Source organism: Saimiri boliviensis, chromosome 10 (genome assembly GCF_048565385.1).
Source record: "Saimiri boliviensis isolate mSaiBol1 chromosome 10, mSaiBol1.pri, whole genome shotgun sequence".
Classification (NCBI taxonomy): Eukaryota; Metazoa; Chordata; class Mammalia; order Primates; family Cebidae; genus Saimiri; species Saimiri boliviensis.
The window spans coordinates 96,855,332-96,881,005 of NC_133458.1; the positions used below are offsets into that span (position 1 = coordinate 96,855,332).

Here is a 25,674-nt window from a genome sequence, read left to right on the forward strand (position 1 = left end):
TCTGGGCATGTTGGAGTCACCTGAGAGCTTTTACACAGCACCACTGCCCAGGCTCCACCTGAGCCCCACTAAGTTAGAAATGCTGGGGGTGGGGCCCAGGCATTGATGTATTTGGAAGCTTCCTCAGTTGAGTTGATTCTAGCTGGAACTGAAAAGCACCCACATCTCCACCCACAAAAGGACCAAGAAAGGCCATCTGGAGTGGGATGGAGTCAGGAGAAGGCAGAGGCATGGTCTCATAGAAAGGGGGACAACTGAGTGGGGTCATTTCCTAAACCTGTTACATCTGTACAAATCCTTTCATTAAACTCTCCTCAATATGTAAACCATACTTTACTATAGCTAATTTAATAAATGGAGGTGTTCTCAGTATCTTCCTCGAAAGGCAAAAAACAAAAGCAGCTATGGTCAGTTACCTTATGTCAGTGTCACCTGCGTTCTGCCATATCCCCACTCATCTAGCTGTGCTGTTAGGCACCTGGTTGCAAAAAAAGTCAGAGGTGGTCCAGTTGCCACAAGCATGTGGTATAAGGCAACATCGGGACAAGAACTGGATTTGAAAGCTGTTCATAAGCCTAAGTCTAGAGAATGCTCTTGCCTCCACCCTCCTTTCCTACGCCTCTCTCAGACTGAGATGGTCACATCCTCCTAGTACCTAGTGATGGTTTTGGCTCTGTTCTCTCCATGCCCCTTACCTGTCCCAAATCTGCAGCCCAAATGCCAGCAGAGCACCAGTGTCTGGCCAGCCTCCACCTCAGATCTTGGTGGGTCTGGGACAGTGGATACCACTCCCACCCTCACCCAGAACAGTGCCTTGTGGCTTCCCTGGACAGAGAACTTCAGGCAGGGCAGCATCAGCTAAAACGAAACAGCAAACTAAACTTGAGGTTTCCAGGATGAAGAACGATGTCACTCATTAGCTTGATGGATTTTATGCATTAGGTTAGTTTTGCTTTTTTGGTTAATAAATTATACAAAGTGTGTAAAACTTCAAGTATGCTGGCAAATACATTTTTATATATGTGTGCACCTGTGCAACCACCACTCTGAAAAAGATATAGAAACTTCCAGTACTTCAGGAGACTCCCTTGGCCCCTCTGCTAGTGGTGGAAATTATCCACATAGGTCTGCAACAACTTCATTTCTTGCCTCCTCCGAAGAAAGAATTCAACTGAGGGGCATAAGGCAAAAGGACAGACAAAGGCAAGTTTTAAAGCAGGAATGAAGGTTTACTAAAACGTTTTGGAGCAGAAAGGAAAGTACACTTGGAAGAGGGCCAAGTGGGTGCCTTGAAAGACAAGTGCATGGTCTGACCTTTTGACTTGGGGTTTTTATATGTTGGCGTACTCCTGGGGTCTTGCGTTTCTTCTCCCAACTCCCGAGATCTTAACAGGAAGCGGCTGATGACCAGTATCAGGTGGTTCCTATCTATTAGGACATTGTCTTTCCCTGGCACCAGCTGAGACCAGTTATTACTTTAGACCGTTCACAGCTGCCTGACCATCACCCGATGGTTGCCTGACTTTCCTGGTGTGTGTATAGAGGGAGCCCTCTTCTGCCCTGCTCATACCTGAGTAGCTACCCATGATAACACTCCCAGTCAATTCTCCCTACTCCCCACTCCCTGCTAAGGGCAACCACTATTTTTAATTCTGTCACCATAGATTAGGTTGTACATATTTTTGAACATAATAGGTGATTTTTGAAGAATGGAATCACCTATTACATACTCTTATTTCTGGCTTCTTCCATTAAACATAGTATCTGTGATGTTTATCTATGTTATTACATGCAGCACTAGTTTGTGTTTTTCATTGCCATGTGGAATTTCCTTTACATATGTCACAAATTATCCATTCTTTCGGTTTTTGTTTGTTTGAGATGGAGTCTCACTCTGTCTCCCAGGCTAGAGTGCAGTGGCGTAATTTTGGCTCACTGCAACCTCTGCCTCTCAGATTCAAGAGATTCTCCTGCCTCAGGCTCCCGAGTAGCTGGGACTATAGATGCCTGGCTAATTTCTGTATTTTTAGTGCAGATGGGGTTTTGCCATGTTGGCCAGGCTGGTCTTGAACTCCTGACCTCAGGTGAGCCACCTTCCAAAGTGCTGAGATGATAGGTGTGAGCCACCGCATCTGGCTCCATTCTGCTGTGAATAGGCATTTGTGTTCTTACCAGTTTGGGGCCATTATATATACAGCTGCTACGAATATTCTCAAACATGTCTTTAGGTGAATACAAGCAGTAATTTCTCTTGGGAATATAACTAGGAGTGGAATTGCTGGATCATAGGATAGGTATGTTTTACCTTTAGAAGATACTGCCAAGTTTCCAAAATGATTGCACCAATTTACACACCCACCAGCAATATGTGAAATTCTCATGAATACTTGTGGTGGTATATCATGAGGTTTTAATTTGCATATTTCATATATTATTAAAGAAACCAGTGAATTTATAAGTCAGAAAAATCAAGGAGTTCTTTATATAAATTGTCAGCTTATTCCCAATAATCTTCTCTTAACTTTTCCCCAATATTTTATTGTGAAAAATTTAAAATACAGTAAAGATGAAAGAATTTTACAGTGACATGTATCCCACCATTTTTGTTCTTGTGTAAGCACAAATTTACCCATCTCTCCATTCTTGCATTCATCCATTTTGCTGCTGCTTTTTTTTTTTTTTTTTTTTGAGATGGAGTCTCCCTCTATTGATTTCCCAGGTTGGAGTGCAGTGGCCCAATCTCAGCTCACTGCAACCTCCGCCTCACAGGTTGAAGTGATTCTCCTGCCTCAGCCTCCCCAATAGCTGGGATAACTGGTGCCTGACACCATGCCCGGCTAATTTTTGTATTTTTAGTAGAGAAGGGGTTTCACTTTGCTGGCCAGGCTGGTCTCGAACTCCTGACCTCAGGTGATCCACCCACCTCGGCCTTCCAAAGTGCTGGGATTACAGGCATGAGCTACCATGCTCGGCCCATCCACTTTACTTCTCTGAAGCATTTCAAATTAAATAGACATCATTACACATCCTCCTTAAGAACTTCACTGTACATATTATCACTGGAGTTTGACATTTCCTCATTTTTTCTTTTTAATCATAGTAAAATTATATAAAACTTACTATTTGAACCATTTTTAAGAATATAGTTCAGTAGTGTTAGGTACATTCACATTGTGCAACTTATCTCTGCCTGGGCCTCCCAAAGTGCTGGTGTTCCCCTACACGTGCTCTCTCTTCCCTGCTGCTCTAAAATGTGACTTTGCTTCTCATTCACCTTCCACCATTATTGTGAGGCCTAAGCTGTGTGGAACTGTGAGTCCATAAAACCTCTTTCCTTTATAAATTACCCAGTCTCAGGTATGTGTTTATGAGCAGCATGACAACAGACTAATACAGGAAGGTTTCCAGAAAGCATTTTAACTGAGTTCCCAGAATTCATGCTGGGCGGTATAGGAGGATGGAGGTGGAAGGTGGTCAGGGGTGGTTATCATTGACTCGAGATCAAATCTTTTCAGTAGCTAAATGAAGACCCAAGAGCCAGAATAATCTAGATTACATAAAGAGATTATAAAAGGAAATAGACATTTCTAAAAATATATTATGTTTTAAATTGAAACCCATAAAAAAGAGGATGATTGTTCTTTACCTGTGGATAGAACACAGAGTTACTGATGATTACACTTGGCTGTTGCTGGCATTTGGTTCTTCTGATCTTTACTTTGAGTCAATAGAACTGTTCAGGCATTCCCTAAGAAGAACAGACACAAGCACGACACTGCATCAGTGTTTCTTCTACAAAAGCAAAGTCAAAATAAATGACATTAGCCCATAGCAGCTGATACATTTTAGTTCTTTTCTCATACCATGAACAAACATGAGACTCTCTTTCCAGAGAAGTTGGATCTGTATGGGAATCTAAAGATAATTACAGCTGAGCCACCCTGAGGTAGAGCCCCTGAGAGACATGGAAATCTCCAAAGTGGCCTCATTTACATAGAATCTGGATATTCATTTCTTCCTTTGATCCCATGTTACAAACTAGATTATTCTTTGCCTTAGATGTCCAACTGTTCAGACTCCTAGCTGGGTCTTAAAAGGTTCTAGCTCAGGAGGGAGTAGCTGGGTGCCAGGGGATGGCTCTGTGGTTGCTGGTTATGTGGGGAACATGCAGGAAGTATAAGGAGAAAGGAAAGCTCCAGGTTTGCACTTGTCAGTCAGGTTCCTGTTCCTGTAACCTACGATTTCAGTTAACATGGGGCCAATTCCCTGGAAAGACACGCAAAGAAGCCTCTGTTCTCTCTGCTGCACTGTGGCATCTCAGCTGGACACCACCTGGCCCCTAAAGCAGAGATCTGTCTGCTGCTGCCACAGCTCCTTTCTCCGGACTATTCGAACCTGGCCCTTGTAGGATGGAAGTGCACACACTGTCTCTGACTGTCCCCAGGAAGAAAGATGTAAACGTCTTCCTTCATCATTCAGGCAAAAACTGAATGAATAGATGAACACCAAATTATGCAAATCACCATCATGCAGGCCAGGTTGCCAAATATGCCCAGACCTGCTTAAGCTGAGAAGTAAAGCCTGATCAAGCTCACATCTAAAATCCTGGGTTATAAGAAAAATTCCAGCTGACTTGGAACACAGCCCCGACTCCTCCCACATAACACCAGCAAAGAGCTGGTCCAGGAAAAACTCAACTTGTTCAAAGATGAGTCATCAAAAAGGAAGCCATACAGGATCGCCGCAAATGTAGGAAAGGGATAAGAAAAACCAGTGGCAGATCTGGAATACTCACCAGGCAGATGATGCCATGGAGCAGACACCAGTCAAAAGCAGGCAATTGCCAGGCACTTAAAAACTTAATGAAATGATTGCCTCTAAGAAGGAAGAGGATGAAGTGAGCTCAGGGAAAGGATGGAAATGTATCAGGAGGTAGAACATAAGTTCAGAAGAAAAGTGGAAAAAGAAAAAACAAAGGCAACTAGGGCTAGTCAGGTTCTCCAAAAAAACAGAATTAATAAGGTATCTATCTATCTTATTATTTTATGTGTGCAAATAAAATTTATATAATATAAATTATATATCATAAGTATAACATATATTATATATAATATGTATTTTATATGCACACACAAAATAGTAAGAATATATAAGAATATATATATATATATATATATATATATATATATATATGTGGAAGAGAGAGATTTATTTTAAGGAATGGGCTGCCATGATTAAGGAGGCTGGCAAGTCCAAAATCTGAAGAGTGGCAGGCTGGAGACTCAGGACAGCTAATGTCTCAGTTCAAGTGCAAAGGCCATGTGCTGGCAGAATTCAGAATTCCTTCTTGCTTGGAAGAGATCAGTCTTTTGTTCTATTTAGGGATTGGCTGAGGGCCATCCACATTAGGGAGAGTCATCTGCTTTACTCAAAGTCCAATGAGATTTAAATGTTAATCTCATCCAAAACCCTCACAGAAACATCCAGAGTAATGTCCCATGACCCAGCCAAGTTGACACATAAAATTAACCATCTTACCTAACCAAACCAATGTGGTGATCATTATTCAAATCAAATTTAACAACAGGGCCAGGCACGGTGGCTCATGCCTGTAATCCCAGCACTTGGGGAGGCTGAGGCGGGCAGATCACCTGAGGTCAGGAGTTCGAGACCAGCCTCACCAACATGGAAAAACACCATCTCTACTAAAATTACAAAATTAGCCAGGCGTGGTGGCACATGTCTGCAGTCCCAGCTACTTAGGAGGCTGAGGCAGGAGAATCACTTGAACCCAGGAGGCAGAGGTTGCGGTGAGCTGAGATCATGCCATTGCACTCCAACCTGGGCAACAAGAGTGAAACTCCATCTCAAAAAAACAAAAAACAAACAAACAAACAAAAAACACCAGCAAATCTCAAACTATAGCAACTTGCTCCCCTTTGAATCATTTCTTCGTCCTTCCATCAGGGATGAGGGTCTTTGCTCCCTGCATCGCCTCCTGTAGTCACTGGCAATGATATCAGTGAATCTAAACTCACATGAGTGGGTCATAATGAATGCTAGACTGACATTAGGTTTTATCCTAGCTATCTGAAATAAGAATGACTGATCTCCTTTGCCCCCAGAATTCATAGACAGTTGGCTGAGTCCGGGACCCTGGGGACATGGGGTGAAATCGACACGGCAGACTGGCCTCACTGAGCTTCTTGAAATCCCGTGTGTGTGACAGCAGCCTTAATTTTAAATGTGATAGAAATCACATTGAATGGATTTAGTCTCTCTGTTGGTCAGACTAATCAGAGCAACTGATGAGGGAGCATACTCATGGGAAAATCTGAATTTGGCCAAGGATCTATCAGACCTCATGGTGGATTTTTGTGACAGGCAATGTGCCAAGGGCTTTGATTGTCGCTGCATGCTCCTGCTGGGGATGACAAGAATGCAAGGACCTGACTGTTCCTTGCGTACGACATTTCTCAGGGTTGTGTTTGAAGTACGCAGCCTTGACAAAGCAGTATCCCCCGACCCAGGCAAAGGGCAGCCTTGCTCACCACTTACTTTTAAATTGTATATTCCAAGCTCAGTGTTCCTTAGCTGCAGCACAAACACCCTGCATGGACAGTAACCACCTGAGCCCCTCCACATCACCGCTGTGGGACTTGGAGACATGGAGAACCAATGCTAACAAACACAAACTTCATGCAGCTTGTTCTGCCATGAGAAGCAAAGGCCTTTGTCTCTGACACAGTCTCAGTCATCTGCCAGCATCCATGAAACTGTAATAGGCTTGTAAGATGGGCAAAATTCCAGACTTTCACAGATTCCAACACACATGACCCAAGTAGAGCCAATCAGGGATTCTCCCCAAATATATTTTCTCAAGAGCGCCTCCCCAGAGTTCTTTCCCACTGATAGATGGGTGATGGGAAAATGCGATCCAGTTCTCTTTCTCTCCTTCTTCCCTTTATTAGTTTACATACAAGTTGTTGGAGGTTAACTTTACAATTTGGTCTTTTGGTAACAGAATATTTAGTGGGTACCATGATCAAATTTGAGTAATGAATATAGCCAGAGATGGATACAACTGTTGTTGGCACTGAGTATCTTCTCATTTTGGGGAAAGGGTAGAAATGTCTTCACTGGTAAGAAGGATAGCTGTATTTTGTTTATTGTCGTATAGAAGTTCAGATGTGTGTAGGGGGTGCATATGGAAACTGAGTAACCAAAGGAGTGTGCTGTGAGAGTTATCACTTTAGGGACTCTGAATTCCAAATCCACTCTTCATTACCCTCTTTTGTGATACTGGGGCTGAATCCTGTAAACATTTCTTTGCCAGCTAGCATGATACTTAGTGCTGTCAATGGAGGGCTCTGGAGGGACACAGCAGGAAGAAGAGCCTCCCCTTCCTCTCCTCTTGCCCTTGACTGGTGCATGGGGCACCTAGGGATGCTCATCCCTGGTGAGTTTCCTAAGGGGTTCTGCTAGCACCTCAGCCAGCTCCCAGCAAATTTAGCCGCAACCCCACAGCTGGGTTTCACCAAACGCTGCTGAAGCCCCAGATGGTGGCACAGTGTGTCTTATAAACACTCCAGCAGTTGGCTTCCCTGAGAGTTTCAGTGACATACCATGGGTGAAGTCCTAGTAAGTGCCAGCTCCTCAGAGGGGCAGCTTCTCAGAGAATGTTGTCAGCCCCCCCATCACCCCCACTGGCGCATGGGTTTCTTGCATGCCAGCCCAGCCTGCAGCAGCACAACAAACTTCTCTGCTATCCTGTGGGCTATAGCCACACCATCTTCAATGGCATCTGAGTCTTATCCCTGGGAAGACCCTTTTCCAAGTTGGTTCCTTCCTTGGGTTCTCTGCTTCAGCCCTAGAGCTAGTGCCTGCCACCTATAACCACGATTCCTGTATTTTTTTTTCTTTCCTTTTTGAGACAGAGTCTCACTCTATCTCTCAAGCTGGAGTACAGTGGCATGATCTTGGTTTACTGCAACCTTTGCCTTCCAGGTTCAAGCAATTCTCTTGCCTCCTGAGTAGCTGGGATCACAGGTACGTGCCCCCACACCCGGCTCATTTTTGTATTTTTAGTAGAGACAGGGTTTCACCATGTTAGCCAGGCTGGCCTGTATTTTTTTTTTTTATTGTGGTAAAACATACATAACATTTATCATCTTAACCATTTTTAAGTGTACAATTCACTGACATTAGATACATTCACAATGTTTTGCAGCCATCACCACTATATATTTCCAAAACTTTTCTATCACCCCAAGGTGAAACTCTGTACCTATTGTAATAGTCGGTTCTCATGCTGCTATAAAGATATTACCTGAGACTGGGTAATTTTTAAGAAAAGAGGTTTGATTGATTTCCAGTTCTGCATGCTTGGGGAGGCCTCAGGAAACTTAGGTTAATGGTGGAAGGCAGAGGGGAAGCAAGGCATGTCTTCTCTTCACCAGGTGGCAGCAGAGACAGAAAATGAGAGAGAGAGAGGCCACACACTTTAAAACCATCAGATCTCATGAGAACTCACTTACTATCACAAGAATTACCTTCATGATCCAATCACCTCCCCCCGGGTTCTTCCCTCCACATGGGATTACAATCCGAGATGAGATTTGGGTGGGGACCCAGAGCCAAACCCTATCACCCATTAAATAATAGCTTCCCATTCTCCCCTCCCTCTACCTCCTGGAAACCTCCGTTCTACTCTCTGTCTCTGAATCCACTATTTGAAGTATAAGTGGCACCATATAATATTTGCCCCCTTGTGTCTGTCTTATTTCGTTTCGCATAATGTCTTCAAGGTTTATCCATGTGGTAGCATGTATCAGAATTTAATTCCGTTTTATGGCAGGATTACATTTCATTTTGTTTATCCATTCACCTGTTTCTGTATCCTTTAGACTCCTCTTTATCCCTTTGTGGCTAACCCCTATGATCACTTCATGATTATGTATATTATACTTTCCCTGTTGACATTGTATAGTTCCTGCTTCCTGGGTGATACATCCGTCTTAGGGAACTGCCTTTCCATCTCTGTGACTGATGGGGCCAATCATGGAGCCTCATTTCCCTCACCATAAATTGTATTGGCCAATCACTCTGATAATAGTGATAGGTTCAAGAGTAGGTACACAACCAACCAATGGCAATCCCACTCCTTCCCCAGGACAGAAAGATGAGTACTGGGAAAAGGCTTTCCACTGGGATTGCCACACTGGGGTTTTTGAGGCCACATTCCCAGACATGTACAGGGGCTCATCTTGTGGTAGGAGAAATTGAGGCCAATGGGTAAAGAGCAAGAGAGATGGAAGTGAAAAACAGAGAGTTTTCTCATATACCTGGAGAAAGTGCAGCATGAGAAGAAGGTTAGAATTTAAGGAAGTGAGGGCACAAATAAGAGAGTGAGAAAAGAGCAGCTAGATGTGCAGAGGACACGTCAGGAGATGGCGGATCATGATACCATGCAAATTAGGCCAGGCGTGGTGGCTCATGCCTGTAATCCCAGCACTTTGGGAGGCTGAGGCGGGTGAATCACCAGGTCAAGAGATCGAGACCATCCTGGCCAACACGGTGAAACCCCATCTCTACTACAAACACAATAATTAGCTGGGGGTAGTGTCGGGCTCCCATAATTCCAGCAATCCAGGAGGCTGAGGCAAGAGAATCGCTTGAACATGGGAGGCAGAGGTTGCAGTGAGCTGAGACCGTGCCACTGAACTCCAGCCTGGCGACAGAGCGAGACTGTGTCTCAAAAAAAAAAAAAAAAAGAAAAGAAAAGAAAAGAGAAGAAAAAAAATCAGGCTGTCAAGGGAGGATTTTTTAAAAGAAGGGATGAGTAAAAGTAGGCTGGAAAATGCCACTGGCTTGGACACTAGATTGTGGTTGACCTCAGTGAGAGCAGAGACAGCAGAAGCCTGACAATTATGTGGCCTCAGTGCCTCTCCACAGCTGTCCCCAGCACCCTGGAGATGCCATCCTCTGGCTATTCTTGCCATTCCACGGAGCTGCCACAGCTCTCAAGCTTCTCCATTTTCCCTGACCCATCCGTTTGTCCTCTTGACCAACTCTGACCGATGCTCCAACATTCAGCTCGACCTCAGGTCTCCGGGTCAGTTTCTCACTCCCAGAGGAAGAGATGCTCCCCAGCCCTTTGTGTGTCCCTTCCGTTGCTCACGTGTGATTACACTGTTTACTGTGGACGTCTGCCTCCTCCTCCAGTCTGTGAGCTCCTTAAAAACAAGGACTTGGCCTTATGCATCTTTGTATTCCAAGCCCAGGGTCTGGCTCTGAAATAAGCTCAGTGCACACTAATGGATCAAAGCCTGGAGGGACACACTCGCTGATCTGATCCTTTTTTAGAAAAACAGGATCTGGTTGCCATGGCGCTGAAAGAGCGCTTTCTCTACCTGCTGTTTTCAGGATGAGCAAATCACTTTCAGCTGACCACACTGTGGCATCTGGCCAGCAGGATCCGCACAATCCAGCAGGATGGATGCCGAGCCAACCCTGAAATGGAGGAGACATCTTTCCTTCTCCGGAGCGGGTAAATTATTGAGTAACAGTAAAGAATTTCCTTTTTTTCTTTAAATCCCTGGAAGATTTAAAGGGCTCCTCTTTTGTCACTATTCCCCTAGCTCTCCTGCCAGCTTTCTCTTACCCCCTGCACGGTTTTCTTCTGCCTCCTTATCTGCTACTGTAAGATAGGGCTTTAGCCTAGAAGCCAAATCTAGCCCACCAGCAGTTTTTGCAAATGAAGTTTCATTGGAAGACAGCCATACCCATTTGTTTACATATTGTCTATGGCTGCTTATACTCTACAATGATAGAGCTGTGGCAGAGATTGCCTGCCTGCAGAACTGAACATATTTACTATCTGGCCCCTTACAAAAAATAAAATGTTTTCTCATCACTGTACTAGAGAATGAGCTTTAGCTGATAAGAGATGATAAGGAAACAGTGCAACTCAAAATGGGACAAGGGGAAGAGAAAGAGAAGAACAGAATATACTCCCAGATTGCTGTATGGGCAATGGGCAGGAGATGAGGGACACTACAGTATTTACAAACCAGATAGTAAGGTCTTAAACAAGAAAACAGGGCAAGAGCCTAGGAGGGTGAGGTGAGAGGATCTCTTGTGCCCTGGATCGTCGGAATGAGACCAGCTTGAACAACACAGAGAGACCCTGTTTCTACAAAAAAATATAAAAAATTAGCTGGGTGTGGTGGTGCATGCCTGTAGTCCCAGCTACTTTAGAGTCTGAGGTGGGAGGATTTCTTGAGCCCAGGAATCCAAGGCTTTGGTAAGGCGATGCTCCAGCCTGGACAAACAGCAAGACCCTGTCTAAAAAATAAAAATAAGAGCAAGCATACATATAAAATAACCACTGGAATAAAATTATAAACCTTTATAAATACAGTTTTTAAAGTAAAAAAATACATTGCATGGAGAAAGAAACACAGAAGATATAATACACATTAATATAAAGTAATGTGGCAGAATGGAGATCCAATATATCCGTTGTAACAGTAAATATGAGAGGGTTCATAAAAAGAAAACATTTTTAATTTGACTCATCCTCATCAGCCTTCTTGGCTAGAACTCCCCATTCTCTCTTGAACCCATCCAATCACGCTCCAGTTCTCACCACCCTCACAGAAACTACTCTTGTCAAGATAATCAATGGCTTTCAAAGTTTCTATTGCTTTCTTCCCAGTCCTTATTTTTCCAAGTCTCACAGCAGTTGACAAAGGTGATCCCTCTCTCCCCCTCAAACACTTCACTGATTTCCGGAATAGCTCCTCTCCTGGTGCAGGGGAAGGAGGGAAGACTTCCTTTCCAGCGATCAGCATGTTCTGCTGGATTCTTCTCTTCTTCCTGATCGAATCGAAGGTTGGGTAGTTCCAGGTCTCCTTCCTTGGACCTCTTCTCTTTCCTTTCTTCACTTTTTCTCATAGTATTTTCATCATTCCCCTGGCTTTCATGGACAGGCTTATAATTTCTAGATTTGTATCCCAGTTCCTGAGGTTCTGTGCTCACTGCATTCAGCTCTCTGCTCTTCTGAAGGGCCCTCATGATAATCATGTACAAAACAGTACCACTTCACTCACTACTCAAACATTGCTTACATTGCTTCATGTTTCCATAGGGCTCATCACCACTTGACAGTACATTGTATTAAACAGTTTTTTTTTTCCTTTTTTGAGATGAGGTCTCACTCTGTCACTCAGCTTGAAGTCCAGTGGCACAACCTCGGCTCACTGCAACCTCTGCCTCCCAGGCTCAAGAGATCCTTCCATTTCAGCCTCCCAAGTAGCTGAGACCACAAGTGTGTGCCACCACACCTGGCTAATTTTTTATATTTTTGGTAGAGACGGAGTTTCATCATGTTGTCCAGCCTGGTCTTGAACTCCTGGGCTCAGGGGATCCACCTGTCTTGACCTTCTAAAGTGATGGGATTATAGGTGTGAGCCACCATGCCCAGCCTAAACACTTTTATTTGTCTCTCTCCTCTAAAACATAAACTCCTTAAAGGTGATGACATTGTCTTATTCACTACTCTATTCTCAAAATGTGGTACAGTGCCTGAAAAATAGGAGGTACTCAATAAATAATTGTTGAGTGAATGAATGAATGAAGTGAGGCATGGTCCTATTTTGGCCTCTGATTCACTGTTTTCAAATCCCTGAAAGATTTTAATATTTGGGAATTAGGAATGATAAACCAAAATGTATAGGCAGTCAGGGGAATTTCTAAAATCCTAAATTAGGTACAGGTTGCCTCATATATGTTCATTTCTTTAAAAAAATGAAATTCTTTTGTCTGCTTTACAAAGAACTATAGGCAGCTGGGCACAGCGGCTCATGCCTGTTAACCCAGAACTTTGGGAGGCCAAGGCAGGCAGATCACCTGAGGTCAGAAGTTCAAGACCAACCTGGCCAACATGATGAAACCATGTCTCTAGCAAAAATACAAAAAAAAAACTAGCCAGGCATGGTAGCCGCGCCTATAATCTCAACTTCTATGGAGGCTAAGGCAGGAGAATTACTTGAACCCAGGAGGTGGAGATTGCAGTGAGCCAAGATCGCCACACTGCACTCCAACCTGGGCAACAGAGAGAGACTCTGTCTCAAAAAAACAAACAACTATAGGCTATAGTAAAGATGGCAACAGTGGAAAATGCCAGTGAACCTTTTCAGATTGCATTAGAATAATATAACATTGGGATCTCCTAGCAAGATTAACTACTACATGGAATTATGTGTCAAAGTTGCCAATTTAAGGACTTATTTTGCCTTCAAAACGTGTTATTCCTGTAACATCATTCCTAGGATTTGTATAAAGAAAAATGTGCATATAGACTTATTAATATTTATTTGATTTTCCAGAAAACTCACTGTTAAAAGCAGTCATGCCAGGAACACACTCATGATGCGCAGCAGCTACAGCCCTGACTGGCTGATGAGAGGCTGAAAGCATTTCATCTGTGCCCTTCTGGGAGCGATTCCCAGAAATGTCGGCCGTGGCCTCTGACCCAGTGTCAGCATGCAATTCTCTTGCTCCCTGATATCAGTGGATTCCTTTCTACCAAAAATGTCTTGATGTTTATTGTTAAGCTTGAATTCCCACACAATTTTAGCATTTCCCCCATTTTCTTGATGTCTCAAATGATTTTTCTTGGGACTCAGAGTTCAGAAAAACATGCATTTCCAGAGAAAAGCTGGGAAGGGACTCTCACATGGAAACACTGTCTAAAAGCACTTCCGCCTTGGTTTCCAGCAAACAGGCATGTTGCAAGCTACAGTTTAGGACCTGACATTGCTTTGAAGATGTGTCAGCTAGACACAAAAAATGAGGTTACAGAAACAGTGGTCCCAGCATGGCTCATTCTCTGCCACTCTGTGCCCTCTCTCCTTAGTCTTGTGGGGCTGGAGACACAGTGGCTTAGAAGTGGGGTGACCTGGTTGTGATCAAAAGGATCCTCCCTTTGTTCATCATCCATGGAAAATGTGCCTCATTTTGCACCACACACCAGTGGAAAAGGGAGTGTTAGAAAAACTAGGACAAACAGAATTGAATAGTTAGAGCAGAACCTCTAGTACGGGAGGAACAGTCTTAAAAATTACAGAAATTGCAAAGTATAAAATAAATAGATCTCGTTATGTGAAACGTAAAACTCTCATGCATCGTTTTCTAAAGAACAATATCAAAAGGCAAACAATATTGCTTCCTTGTTAAAAAACAATTTGGAAAAATGGGTCAATTTTTTTTTGTATTTTTGATACAATTTGTTTCAGTAATGCCACTGATTGGAATTTATCCTAAGGACATGATTCTAAATGCACAAAAGGTTAATACATATGCATATTGATTCAGCTCTTCCCTCTCTCTACTCCCAGCAGCGAGGCATGAGCTCATTCTCAAAGCTGGGCACACGGGGCCACTGTTCCAGGATGCTGGGTGTTTGGCTCTGTAAGGGATAAGGAAAGGAACAGCTCTTCATTGCAGGGACAGTGGGGCCTGATAAGGCTGTTCTGGTCACTAGATGGTGGTTGTGTTTATCAAAGACTACTGGATGGCTGTCAAATATCTTTGTTAGTCAATTTTCACACTGCTATAAAGAAAAACCTGAGACTGGGTCATTTACACAGGAAAGGGGATTCATTGACTCACAGTTCTGCATGGCTGTGGAGGCCTCAGGAATCTTACAATCATAAGGTCCTGCTTTGGCAGAAGGTGAAGGAGAAGCAAGTACCTTCTTCACAAGGAAGCAGGACACAGAGCACAAATTGGGAGGAGCCCCTTATAAAGCTATCAGATCTCGTGAGAACTCACTCTTTTTTTTTTTTTTTTTTTTTTTGAGACGGAGTTTTGCTCTTGTTACCCAGGCTGGAGTGCAATGGCGCGATCTCGGTTCACCGCAACCTCCGCCTCCTGGGTTCAGACAATTCTCCTGCCTCAGCCTCCCGAGTAGCTGGGATTACAGGCACGCGCCACCATGCCCAGCTAATTTTTTGTATTTTTAGTAGAGACGGGGTTTCACCATGTTGACCAGGATGGTCTCAATCTGTCGACCTCGTGATCCACCCGCCTCGGCCTCCCAAAGTGCTGGGATTACAGGCTTGAGCCACCGCGCCCGGCTCGAGAACTTACTCTTTATTGTGAGAACTTACTCACTATCATGAGAACAGCATGGGGCAAACTGCCCCCATGATACAATCACCCACCAGGTCCCTCCCTTGACACATGGGGATTACGACTGAGATATTGAGTTTGGAACTTGGGAAGCAATGCTTCTGCCCTCTTGATTCTGGTTAGAATGTGCATCAGGTGAGTCCTGTTTAGTCCTGGTTCCTCAATCACAGAGGGGGTTGAACAGACTGGAGCTCATCCAGGCAACATGACCATCAGGAAACTTCTGACCATCAGTGAGGAACTTCTGAGGGAGCTGGAACTAGACAGTTTAAAGAGGTGGGGTGACAAGCAAGTATCTCCTAGGAGCCAGTAGCTAAGGGCAGAGGGAGCAGAGGGGTTCCATGTGGCCCTGGAGTGCAGGGTAAGTTCTGGTAAACCAAAGTTACAGGAAGGCAGATGTTTGTCTAAGACAAAGAATCTTCTCTGGGTCAGAGCTGCCCATGTAGAGAGGAAGCCTGGGGAGGGAGTGAACAGCGCATCCTGAGAGGAGTCTGAGAGGAGGCTGAGGAGTTCCTCTGCTCCCCTAGGGAACTGTGGACTAGGAACCACATCTCAGATGCCCGCAGGAGCCAGGTGAGTCATCGGGAGGAGTGGTCCAGACACAGACACAAACATTAGAAATTAAAACCAGCAGCAGCATCAATAAACACTGTGCAGTCCAAGCAAAACTTGCTGCGGAGGTTCAGTTCAGTGATGCCCAACTTCTGCTGTGGAAGGTGGAGTGGGGGAGGGTATTGGTTTCTTGGGGCTGCCATAAGAAAGAACCACAACTAGGGGTCCTACACCACAAAACTCGCTGCCTCACAGTTCTGGAGTCTGGAGGGCCAAGATCAAAGTGTTGGCCAAGCCATGCTCCTGCTGAAGCCGCTGGGGGAAGCTCCGTCTAGTTTCCAGGAGCCCCAGGCATTTGTGGCATGTGGCAGCGTATCTCTGGTCTCTGCCTCCGTCTCTGCTCTGCGTGTGTCCAGATTTCCCTCTTCTTACAAGGACGCTTGTCCTACTGGGTGCAGGGTCCACCCTACTCCAGCATGAGCTCATCTTCATTTAATTAATCACATCTGGAATGACCTTTCCTGAATTAGGTCATACTCTGGGGTGACTTTCTCCTTTTGGGGGACACAATTCAGTTCCTAACAGGGAGTCTGAGGTCCACCCTGCTGGAGACTTGGCGTGGAGTAACACCACACTTCGGAGGGGATTTTGGCTTATGCATTGGTTTTTGCCTGTCTCATCTTCCTTGCTTGAATAAGCTTTTTCCTTCTCACCAAGCTGGCAAGGTCTGAGCACCATTTAGTGGCTGACCCACCTTGTCTCTGCAGAAGAGGAATAGAGCATCTGGATGCCATTAATAAGAGCTGAGAGGGGCTCTGAGGATCTCTCTGAGGTCCCGCTTGGTACCCTCTGGCTCAGAAGCTGGCAGAGCCTCTGCACAGCTCCCACACAGCCTTGGCTTTGCCCAGCTGTTGATTTGTGGGTAGTTTCTGCCCTCTGCTGGACAGAGTGAAATGTGCTCTCCTTCCATTTCCTAGGACTCTTTTCTCCCTGTCACAACTTCACAAACTCACAGAAGAGAAAAGGGCCAGAAGGTCAGCAGGCCCAGCTCCATTGTTCAGAGGGGGATACTGAGGCCAGAGAGGAGGAAAGGCTTGTTTAAGGTCACACAGAGAGGTAGAGGGTCTGGAGGCGTGAGGTCCTGGAGGAGAAAGAGAAGGCACAGGACGAGGGCTGTGTACCTTACTCCTGGTAGAGACACCAGAAAGCTGGTGGGACATGTAACCAGAATGACCAGCTGAGCCCACTCATGTACAAAAATCCCCTGTCAGGCTGTGTGAGTGATCCCAGCTTTGCCTAACTCCACACTCCTAAAAAGTTACCTATAAACAGAAGCTATGTCAATCAGATGATGTTTTCCCCTCGCCCGCCTTCTCCTGTGTCCCAGATGCAGTTTTTGTGGCTCTTACTAATGTCATCATACAAGGCCCGGGGATAGTACAGTAGTTAGGGTAAATGCATTGCTCTAACAAATAGACCCAAAATGTATAATAGCTCAAACACAAGGGAAGTTTACTTTTTGCTCATCAATAGTTCAGAGAGCCTATCAGAAAAGGGAGGGGCAATGAGCTCCATTCCACATCGTGATTTAGGGACGCAGCCTCTGTCACTTCTAACATACGGGATCCAAGGTGGCCTTGAGCACACACACAGCCAGGAGAAAAGGAAGCATGGGGATTGGGACATGGGTTCTTCCAGGACAGGCGGGGAAGTGGGCAACATCAAATACAATCATGTTCCATTGGCTAAAACTTAAAGGATGGAGAAAGGACAAGGAAAAACAAAGTCTACACCGGAGTCAGCTGTTGGTCTAATGGCAGACATGGCGCCACCTCGCAGACCTCCTACTAGAGGGAGCTTCACGGACTGAAGGTCCCTTTCTGCAAATTTTGTGCAATTGAACACTGAGCTTTTCCTGAATTGTGCCTCCCACACACTGCTCCTTCTCAGTGGCTGAGTGCACCATTGTGTCTGGGAGTACAGGGGACTCTTGTGTTGCTAAGTTTGTCTCAAGAACTCCCCAGTGGCTTTGCTGAGCCTTCTTTAGACAATGCAACAGGCTAGTGAGCTCCCACCCCACCGCTTTCCCCTCTTTCACTCAGGGTCAGACCTACCTTGCGGTCTGGTGGTCTCCCTGCCTTCTCTGGCTTCCTCCCCATTTCCCTTCACATAGGCATTTCCCATCATAAAATCCTTGCCTCTTCATTTGTCTGGGCATCTGCGTCTTACAGGACCCCATCAACACAGGAGACTACTTTCTGGCATTCTGACGACCCTCCACTCTGGTTAGGGCCATCAAGTGCAGCTGGCAAAAGCGGACGAGACCTGCTTGGACAACAGATGCTCTGGGCAGACCCAGAACTCCCTACTCTCATCTGTCTTACTATAGAAGACCCCACAGGATAAAATCTACAGGAAGGTGTAAGAAAAATTAATGTATGGACCAAAAGGCAAAGGCAGAAATAAAAGGAAAAGTGCCACTAAGAGCCAGAAGATATGTTAAAGGAGGAAAGTGACCAAATTAAGGAGTGGGTTCAACTGTTAGAAACTTCCGGAAAGGAGAAAGAACAGCAGAGGGAAGCAGAGCTTTGGAGGTCCAGTCTCACCTTTCCCCTCCCCTGCAGAAAGAGCACATGAGAGGGAAATGCCTCCTAAGGCTTCTAACATCCCAGAGCTAAGGAAAGACTGCCTTGAGGAGCAAGTGGGAGAGGTAGGCGACCTCCTTAGACCCCAGCAGCACATGCTGCCCCAGTGGCAGAGCAATGCTGTTCCAGGATGCACTCAAGGCACTTTCTGAGTGGCAGCAAATGAGTCTGAAGAAGAAATCCTCTCTGAATGCAGGTTTTACAGAACCTGCCCAAGCAATTCTAAGCCAGAGCACTTGGGGTAGGAATTGTGGTAAGGTGTGGAAAGGTCATGTCACTAGGCTGAGCCCACCCCTAAGGAAGTAAGGAGGTTCTAGAAGCCTGGGGCTCAAAGAAGAAATGGGGAATTAAGAGATTTTGGAATATGCTAGAAGGGAAAGACAGATACCTCCAATGACACTGACTCTGGGACTGCTACCATTGCAATGGCTGCAAGGTAAAAGAACACGGGACAGTCTCAGAGGCAGCTCTGGGGAACAGAGACAGTGCACAGGGCATATCGTCCTGTTGCAGAAGGGCAACACCAAAGTTAGCTCTTGACGGAAGATTCCAGCCAGTAGAGTTGACTATCACAAGCCTGGCCTGACAGGTGTTTGGAGAAGCCAAAACCAAGATCGTTTCCAGTGGTCTTTCCTCATTTGGGTACCACTGAGTCTCTGATAAATGACTTTGTTACCAGATTTGGTTTCTAAATTTGGTGGATGTGGAGACAGAATTGTGATAAGCTTTGATGCCCTATTAATTCTGGACTCTTTAAATAGATGGCGTGTGAGAGCCGAGCTCACCTTCCCCACCCGGAGAATGTTACACCGCTCCAGCATGATGCCGAAGGAACCCCTACTGTGTCTAAATACTGAGACATCTTCTGGCTGAGCCTGAGCAGAATATGAAATTGAGGCAGGAAAAACGTTTGAACTTGAAATTTTCTTTTTATCTTGAAATGCCAAGTGAATTTAGTCTTTAAACTTTCATTTCCTACTGGGAATTTCATAATAAAACATTGTTTCTATTACGCTGTAGGACATCTTATTGTGGGCATTTTATTACTGGGGTATCTGAATTTGTCACTTAATCTCCCTGTGGAATACATGATGAACTCTATCAGACCATGCTGTTCCTGGACCAAACCGAGGGTCAGCTGCTTATTCTCATGGCCCAGTAACAGGATGCAGATGAACTGGGAAGGAAGGAAGTTTGTTTTTGTAACCAGGTACAGGAGGAAGACCTGGCAAATATCACCAGACCAACTCAAAATTACAAAGTTTTCCAGAGCTCATATACCTTCTAAGCTACATGTCTACATGTAAGTGTGCATTCATCCAAAGACATATATGATTAACTTCTTCTAATCTATAACTAAGGTCTGAGTTCTGAAGGCCTTTTTCTGGACGCTCAGTAAATTTATTGAATCTAGATGGCTCCAGGTCCTGGGGTGATTACCATTATCTTGTCTTCTGCTAAATCACAAAGGTTAGACTTCTAAAAAAACTTGTCTGTGGAGGCCTGAGGAGTTTCTTCAGAACCCCAATAAAAACTTTATTTTTATTTTTATTTTTTGAGACGGAGTCTCGCTGTGTCACCCGGGCTGGAGTGCACTGGCTCAATCCCAGCTCACTGCAACCTCCACTTCCTGGGTTCACGTGACTCTCCTGCCGCAGCCTCCCGAATAGCTGGGACTACAGGCACCCACCACCACACTTGTCTCATTTTTGTATTTTAGTAGAGATGGGGTTTCACCATGTTGGCCAGGCTGGTCTTGAACTCCTGAGCTCAAGTGATCTGCCTACCTCAGCCTCCCAAAGTGCCCAGCCAATAAAAACTTACTTAATCCTAAATTAAGAATTCCTTCCTCATCTTGTCATGGTTCAAGCACAGGAGAGGCTTAGGCAAAACTTGTGGTGGGCTTTTGTTCTATTCCAGCCTTTGTATGAGGGCACTGGCTCCTTCAACTTTTAATATTTAACTTAACCACTCAGTCAGTGCTGAAACAGTTGTTATGGAGGCCTGCCTGTTCAGCTACTAGAGTGACCTGGCCTAACACAACGTGGATGGGTAGAATTCGGGATGGGAAATAGACTAAGGAGGGAATTCTCTGCCAAGGGTACAGTGCGCTTGGAGAGGATTTGATGTATACATTTTAACTGTTATGGCCTCAACTGATGCTTGCCTCTTCTCCCAGGACTCTGTTTCCCCCACAGTCCTCTCTGATGGGTGCTCCTTCATCCCTGGGTGGCTCTAGACCACAACTTCTCTGTCTTGGGTAAAACCCTGCTCCACTGAAGTTCTTGGCTCTGCCAGTCTAGTCAGTGCCCACCATCCGCCAACCTCCTGCTCTCTCCCTTTATCAGTGAAGACTGTGACCATGGGGTCTCAGCTTCCTCCCCACTCGGAAGCCTCCCATAACCCTGGATGACATCGACACATTCCCATGAAGGACCCTAGCAACACCGAAGCCCGTCCTATTGCTTTAATCTTTTGATGTACAGTCATCCCCATCTCTACCCACATTAATGACCATTCTCATGGCTGTATCTTGGACTTTGACATTATTCAGAAATGTACCATTTTCTGAGATATAGGCTTAGTATCCCTAATCGGAACATCTGAAATTTGAAATGCTCTAAAATCCAAAACCTTTTGAGCACCAATGTGATGCTCAAAGGAAATGAACACTGGGAGCATTTTGGATTTCAGGTTTTCACATTAGGTATGCTGAATCTGTAAATACAAATATTCCAAAATCTGAAAACATCTGAAATCTGAAACACTTCTGCTCCCAAGCATTTTGGAGAAGGAATATGCAACCACTCTTACCTTCAACATCCCACTCTCTCTAACCGCAAACTCCCATCCTTCTAGCTCTCTAATTTACTTATTTCTTCCCTTCTCCTTGTAAATGTGAAAGGAAAACAAATCTTGGGACCCCCAAAGTCACTAAGGCAAAGGGAAAAGTCAAGTTGGGTACTGCAGGCAAAGCTGCCTCCCATTCTATTCCTAAACAAGATAGTTACAGAGATTTTTTTAAAAGCTACATACCTCCCTCACTATTTGCCCACAAGAAAATTCCTTGCGGACAAAGAACAGACAGAACTCAAAGTCATCCCTTTGCTCATGTGAGATAAATGCATATCTAATTGCTTACTTTGCCCTATTGTTTCACTAAGCCAGACGAAGGCATGAGTGACTATTCCCATAAATTATGTATTCAGTGAAAGGAAACTCAAAAGAATGCAGCTGTACCTATGACCTGGAAGCCCCCTCCCTGTGTCAAGTTGTCCCACCTTTCTGGATGAAACTGATATACATCTTACATATATTGATTGATGTCTCATATCTCCCTAAAATGTATAAAACCAAGCAGTGCCCAACCACTTCTGGACACATGTTGTCAAGACCTCCTGAAGCTGTCTTGGAGGCATCCTTAACCTTAGCAAAATTAACTTTCTAAGTTGACTGAGAACTATCTCAAGTATTTGGAATCATATAAAGTTTTAGACATGGACTCAATTTAAAAGTAAGGCTTGTTGTTTCTAAGAACTACATTGCAGAGAAGAAAAGAAGGGAACTCTTACCTGCCAGAGGCTGGAAACCATCACATCCACATTCCTCTGCACATCAGCAGTGTTTCTTAATACATGAACACAATCCATGCTCCTCCCTGAGAATTGCCTTGCAGTCAGCAGGAGATGAAGGGTGTTAGGACACTTAGAACTGCGAAGAGCTGGCCATTTTCCATAGGCCAGCTCCCAGCTGTTGAGCACTGCCAGGGAAAATCACAACAGATTAAAGACTGTAGCCACTGAAGAGTCGGGGTCTTTTCAGATTCATGTATTGATATAAAAGAATTATCACTTATACATGGCCTTGAGTTTGAAAAACAGCAAGACACATTTCAATATGCTTAATACAATGATTTCTGTAGAAATGTAATATGCTACCTATGTGAAATGGACTTGGATTTGCTTAGAAATAGAACAAGTTGTGGACCCAGCTGACAATAGTGCTTATCTTTAGGTAATTAGATTTTGAAGAACTTTCATTTATCTCCCATTTAAAAGTATTTTTAAATGGAGAGGTAATTCAGGCTGTAAAAAATGTAGACAACACAAATACATTCTAAATATTTAAAACCAAAGGCTGGGCACAGTGGCTCACACCTGCAATCCCAGCACTTTGGGAGGCCAATGCTAGGGGATCGCTGGAGGCAGGTGTTGGAGACCAACCTTGGCAACATAGCAAGACCTCTCTCTACAAAAAACAAAAAAAATTAGCCAGGAGTGGTGGTGCAGGCCTTGAGACAATATGGCAGGAGGATGGCTTGATCCCATGAGTTCAAGGCTGCAGTGAGCCATGATGGCACTACTGCACTCCAGCCTGGGTGACAGAGGGAGAAACTAAAAGACATATATGAATATTAAATATTAATATATATTAAATATATATAACTTGTCCCCTTCCCTCCTTATTCTTTCTCTTTCTGGCTTTCAATTTCCAAGCCATATGCCCCTATAATATTTGAATTTTCCAAAGAGCTTATATTATTTTTATAATTAGAAAGAATAAAGATGAGAAGGATGAAGAAAGAGCTATGCTCTATGAAGTCTATGAATCAGTTCCTCAGGCTGCCATAACAAAGTACCATAAGTTTGGTGGCTTAAAACATCAGAAATATATCATCCCCCAGTTCTAGAGGCTAGAAGTCTGAGATCAAGGCCTAAGCAGGACTGTACTTCCTTGAATTCTGGGGTGGCATCCTCCCTTGCCTCGTCTCAGCTTCTGGTGGTGGCTGCCACCTGTGGTTTTCCTTGGCCTGCAACTGCATGGCTCCATCTTCACTTGGCATTCTCCCTGTGTAAATCTGTCAAACTCTTACAAGGACTGCAGTTCTATTAAGGGCCCAACCTAATGACTTCATCTCGTTTACATCCGCAAAGACCTATTTCCAAATAAGTTTCTATTCCCAGGTGCCAGGAGTTGGGATTTAAACAAACATTTTGAGGGGACACAATTCAATCCGTAACTGTCTCCAAGCTCAGCTGGGCCTCCAGCACTGGCCTGAATTGTTTCCACATCTCCCCAACAGGGTTTACACTGGTGTGCTTTACAGGGGCTCTTGCAACCTCCTCCATCCTCCACAGCATTACAGCCCAGCAGCCTTTCCCCTCACATTCAACAAGTGTCTTTAAAAGCTTCCCCTTGCCTCAGCCTCTTCAGATATGCCTATGGTCCTACGAGCCCCATGTCCTGGATTTGCAAATCTCCTGCACATCTCAAATAAATTCAGTATCTCTGGAGAATCTCCCTCTGTGTGTTATTTGGGCTGAAGTAATAGAAAAGATCTGAACAACGCTATCAATCACCTTGATCTAATTGATATATATATAACTTGTCCCCTTCCCGCCTTATTCTTTCTCTCTCTGGCTTTCAAAATTTATTTCCCTCAAAGAAATGAACTTTAATAAAGAAAGAAAAATATATGATCATACATACACAATACTAGGGCCTCTTGCAGGGCACTTACAGAGCCCAACCAAAAGAAGCACTAAACTCACTTGAAGCTTCATTAGCTATGTAGTAAATCTGCCTCTGCCCCCAGCTCACATTCTGGCCCAAAATGCACTTAGTTGTGTGACCGTGGACAAGTTGTTTGAGGTGTCAGTCCCTTGAATCCCACATCAGTAAATTGGGAATAATTATAGAACGTTTCTCATTAAATTGGTGAATAAATTCTATGAGATAAATTAGAGCTAAGTGGTACATAGTGAGTCCTCAGCAAACATAAACTATTATCATTATTTTGCAGAGAGTTTTCAAAGGAAAACTAGGAAATTCTGCTAAGGGCCATGAAGGGCCTATTGAAGTGTCCCCAAAAGAGAAGGGGCACAGTCAGATTTGCCTTTTAGAATAATGACTGAAGCAGCAGTGGGGAGAATGGATTGGTGGGGGAGGAGGGAAGAATGGATTTGGAGTTCTTTCAGGACTGTCCTAACACGAAAATGGATGAGACATTATTGATCTAAGGAATTTTTATAAATAAAATAGTTATAGTCAAAGAATATAGAATTTCAACATTTTAGTAAAAATTTAAATAAAAAGTAAAACTTAAAATGAATTTTCACATTTAAAAATATTAAAATAAATTCAAAATTACGTAGTAAAATGAAAGTCAAATAAATCATAATATCAAATCTTGAAATAAAAGTGTTTAAAAACATAATTGTACAATATTGTCGAATGTTCTTAAGCAACCCACCCTGCTTGTGTTGAATTGGAAGTACTTCTCCAGAACTGCACATCGGAACAAGAAGAGAAATAACGTAGACTTTCATACTGCTAGGAAAGGAGGCTTCTTTACAGGGAGCCCGTCTACTCCTGCACACTCCTGGCGTGGAACTGTGGGTCACAGGGAGATGGACTGACGTGCCCCGCTTCAGTGGGTACTGCCCCAGAGATCCCGAGTGGCTGGCTGCACCAGTTGACACTCCCCTTAGCAGTATAGGGACGTCTCAGAGGGTCACGTGGCATTTTCCATCATTTTCATTTTAGCCATTTTTGCAGGTCTGCGCAATGCTGTTTTTATAACCAACACATTATTTTTCTCTTCCTTTTTAAATTCAGCTTTTCTAGGCCCTCCACCCTTTGGGCAGGAGGAATGAGGCGGGGGGTGGGGGGAGCTATCATCTCTGGGTGGTTGGTCAGCTGGGGTCTAACCACAGAGGCAGGTAGACTGAGGCTATGCCAGGCAGAAGGACTTATCAGACACCTCTTGCCTTTCCTCATCTCTACTGGTTCAAATCCTGCTCGCCCTGCAAGGAGAGATTAGAATTTAGCTTCTCCAGAAATCCGGGCGTGACCCTTATCCTCTCACTCCTCTTCCCTTGGCCAGCTTTTGTCTTGACATTGGCGGACCAACGATGTGTGACACTGGGCAAATCATTAACCTCTCTGGGCCTATTTCCTCATCTGGGGAACATCTGCGCTTGAGCAACATACGTCTAACGTCCCCATAAGATTTGATGTTTTGCGACCCATTTAAGGCGCAGGACGCGAAAGGACAGAAACAAAGTGTGCGCTCAAGTCGGTCGGCCGGGGTGTCACTCGTGTAAAACCCTACGCTTTGAAGGTTCTCGTGCGTCTCGGCCTGCAGGTTTCGCTCGGAGCTGGGTCCCTGAAAGTCCATCCTGCCGGGGTGGCTTGACGCACTTCTGTGCAAATGTGTTCGCCCGCAGCTCTTCCCCTGGCCCAAGGCGGAGAAAACCCTCAGCGGGGTCCTTCCGGG

General features: G+C 44.5%; 1 long non-coding RNA gene across 1 annotated transcript; it reads right to left on the bottom strand.

Moving 5' to 3' along the window:
• Nucleotides 1-2,653: 2,653 nt before the first annotated feature.
• Nucleotides 2,654-25,671, bottom strand: LOC141580118 (uncharacterized). The gene is made up of 3 exons (XR_012512201.1): nucleotides 24,649-25,671; nucleotides 21,968-22,155; nucleotides 2,654-3,748 (listed from the first exon to the last, which is right to left on the bottom strand). It is a non-coding gene; the product is annotated as an uncharacterized LOC141580118 (long non-coding RNA).
• Between the last annotated feature and the right edge of the window lie 3 nt (nucleotides 25,672-25,674).